General features: G+C 35.1%; 1 pseudogene; it reads left to right on the top strand.

Annotated features, from left to right (window-relative positions):
- Nucleotides 1-200: 200 nt before the first annotated feature.
- Nucleotides 201-319, top strand: LOC123656794 (annotated as a pseudogene).
- The last annotated feature ends 3,588 nt before the right edge of the window (nucleotides 320-3,907 follow it).

The following is a 3,907-nucleotide window of genomic DNA, read 5'->3' as shown; positions in this document are numbered from 1 at the left end:
AATTGCGCGAAACGAATTTCAAGTCAGTGAATTTCGAAGTCAAACATGTAACAATAAAGGGTAAAGTGTAAATTATCCAATCGTATTGAAATATTGAAAGCCTTCTACATTGAAATAATCGAAATGAAACTTTTTAGGCATGAGGGGTGAAATTTTTTATGAATCAAACGCGTCACGGAGTCCGTCACGAGTCAGAAATTTTAAACGTCCATAGCCCGTTGAATACACCGGTTCTCGTCCGATCACCGAAATTAAGCAACGTCGGGCGCGGTCAGTACTTGGATGGGTGACCGCCTCGGAACGCCGCGTGACGTTGGCTTTTTGTTTTTTTCAATTAACTTTTTTTGATTAGTTTTTTTTTCGAATTAGTTTACTAAAGAAGTTTCACTTCTGACGTGTGTATTTTGTACGCTCGCAATTTTCTTTTTAAGATTTCGTGTACAGTTGCAAATTCGTTTAAGGAAAATCGAGCAAATCCATTTGTGTAGAGAACTTAAATGTACCGACCACTAACAAAGAGACTATAGAAGATTTTTCTACTAACAAAATCGATTTGGAGTTTAATAAATGACTTGTGACGCAATCAATACATTGAGTGACGCAATATTGGGGGTGAAATCGTACGAAACAACTGATGCTGACGATCAGAGACGTTGAAAGTGTCGTGATTTTGTATTAGATACTTATATATATTTTTTTGTTGTATTGTATGTTTTATTGACAACTAACACAGATAATTATGTTGCTACACCTAACTTTTCAATACATATTTTCCTCATTCTACAGGTTGTCTGGAAAAGATCGCTACTAAGCGATAAGACCGCCTTTGTTATTACTATCGCTGTGTGTAAATAACTGTATAATGTAAATCTTTTCTGAGTGGTGTGCAATATAGTATTCTCTATCTATTTATCTACCCAAGTACAAATTTTTTTCCTGTTCCTTAGAAGGATCGGACCCGGCATGCCTGATCTGGACCGGATAAGATATGTAACGCAGAATATTTGTCTGGACCTGATCCCGACTAGAAGAAAGTCCTGATCAGACATGCCTGGTCCGGTCCTTATAAGGAAGACGAAAAAAATTCTACTCGGGGATCTGGTTGAGCCTGACCTTTTTTCTAGTCGGGTATCTATCTCTAGCTATTGTGTGAGTGAGGACATGAGAAAGATAGGAGTAAGCGCTGAAGTTAGGAAGAATAGAGAGGAATTGATGAGGAAAACATGTTGCGCCAAGCCTACATAAGTTAGATAAGGGCGGGGAGATGATGATAGCTATAATTCCATACCAGTATTCGATGTACCGATACAAAGACAATAAAATAAGTTAAAAACAAAAATTCTGTTATTATTAGTTATTGGAAAATTAATATTTTAACTTTGTATCTTAAAAAAATATCAGACGGTTCATAAACGAACGGGATTCTATTAATATTTTAATTAAATCATCCAGCGGTCCTTGAGTAAAATTGTTGATAAAAATTTAGTAAACCAATTTCCTTTCTATTTTAATATTAATGGCGTCGTTCACAATGAACAGATTGTTTTCTTTAGAGTTTAGACTGCTACAGATGCTGGTTTAGCACTTCTCAAGCGTACATAATACGACGTTTGGGAGAAATCACAAAACGCGAACTGTGTTATATCGAGAACACAAGACTGGTGGAAAAAAAATTAGTATTGAGCCCCAAGTAATTGTGTTTGCTCGCAAACGAAAAAAAACCGACTTCAATTACATCGACGGGTAATACAACGTAGATCGACGGAAAAATAGTCAAGTAACTACGCGTTACCAAAGATTACTCAAAAAGTAGTTATCAGATCTCGATAAAATTTATATGTGACCATACGATAAACACCAGCTTTCGATTAAATTAAAAATTATCAAAACCGGTAGACCCAGTAAAAAGTTATTGTGGATTTTCAAGAGTTTCCCTCGATTTCTCTGGGATCCCATCATCAGATCATGGTTTCCTTACCATGGTACCAAAAGTAGTTGTTAGATCTCAAATAAATTTATATGGGACCAAATGACACACACCACCTTTTCGATCACAAGAAAATTTGTCGAAATCGCTCCATCCAGTCAAAAGTTCTGAAGTAACATACATAAAAAAAAAACAGTCGAATTAAGAACCTCCTCCTTTTTGGAAGTCGGTTAAAAATCAAATGCGTTGTATTTGCGATGCCATAATATGCGATCGATCGATCTTCGTATATTGATTAAACGCCAGATTAAACGAAATTTTTTTTTTTTTAATTTTAAAATTAAATAGGTACAGCAAAGATCCGAAACGCTAGCGCTAAATCCACGCGTCTCATAATCCACATGTAATACCTTCCTGCCGTAAATAGATACAAATCCCATTTATCTCATAAACCCCATGTACTGACTGTTTTGTACACAGATTTGAAAGATAATCTCATTATCTCGTCGCTTATATGTATTTCGGCTTCAGATGAAATATTTACATCTCGCTGGGGATTCATTTATTTGGACGTTAAATTCTCCGGAAAATCTCGTGGGTTTTCTTATTTCGTAAATATGTATGTACTCGTATCGAATATTTGATTTCACGAATATTTGCTTTTGAGTTAAAACGATGGTATTTTAATTAAGTTTGCTCGCAAACGATAAAAATCGACTTTTTATTACATCGGCAAGTAATACAACGTAAGTAGACGAAAAAAATTAACAAACGCACTAATCGTCCCATCCCATCCCATCATCAGACCCTGGTTTCCTTATTATGGTACCACAGTTGAAATATCTACTTCCCAACAAAAAAAGAATCATCAAAATCGGTTCAAAAACGACGAAGTTATCCTCGAACATACATAAATATATTTATACGTTCGAATTGAGTATCCTCCTCCTTTTTTGAAGTCGGTTAAAAATAATATTATTTTAAATAATGTACTGATAGAATCAATATGATAGAGGAGTGTTTCCCAAACATTGTTCTGCCATGGCCCGGTTATTTTCACACTGCCCGTTCGTGACCCACAATACTTTTAAACCCTTTTAAATGAAATGAAACGAAAAAAGGTTAAGGGTAGTCCACCCCTAATTTCTTTTTTCATTTTTAGATAAATTATTTATTTTTTATTTTATTATGATTTGGAGTTGAAAAAAACATACAAACCTAAATTTTCACCCTTCTACCACCAACCCCTATTTTTTAATAGCGTTTAGCGGCAAGACAACGTTTGCCGAGTCAGCTAGTAACAAATATAAAAAAGTAATCGCTCTATACCACTTTATACCAGTTTTATATTAAAATATAATAATAAATTTACTGTGAACCCCATGGACTGTTTTATTAATATTCTTGAAGTCACGAAAAGTCAAAATTACTCAATTCCCTTATCGTAGCCCATTAACTTCAAAATCGAGACCATTTGTGGAGGCTTCTACGCAGCGCTTATTAAATTCTTTTATATTTATTTATAAATATTTACAACGGCTGTATATTCATTACTAGATTCGCCCCGCGGTTTCACCTACTTAATTTAAGAAAAAAGAGGTACTGCAATATTTTATAGCCTATAGCCTTTCTGGATAAATGGTCTGTCTAACACTGAAAGAATTTTTCAAATCGGACCAGTGGTTCCCGAGATTAGTGCATTGAAGTAAACTAACAAACAAACAACATCTTCAGCTTTATAATATTAGTATAGACTTTATACTGAGATTTTTAAAATGAAATGAGCGTGAAATTACATTGTCACCTGACAGAAAAGTACGGACAAATTACGTGTGATTACGTACAAGTTCAGTCACCAACCCGCCTGCCAAGCGTGTTGACTACGGGCAAAACACATGAGTTTAAACCATTTTTGGCGCGAACTTGTGGAGGCCTATGTCCAGCAGTGGACTGTAGTAAGCTGAAGTGATGATGGTGATG

Source organism: Melitaea cinxia, chromosome 9, assembly GCF_905220565.1.
Source record: "Melitaea cinxia chromosome 9, ilMelCinx1.1, whole genome shotgun sequence".
NCBI lineage: Eukaryota > Metazoa > Arthropoda > Insecta > Lepidoptera > Nymphalidae > Melitaea > Melitaea cinxia.
The sequence above is the reverse complement of the archived record's forward strand: the minus strand, read 5'-3'. Positions and strand labels throughout refer to the sequence as shown.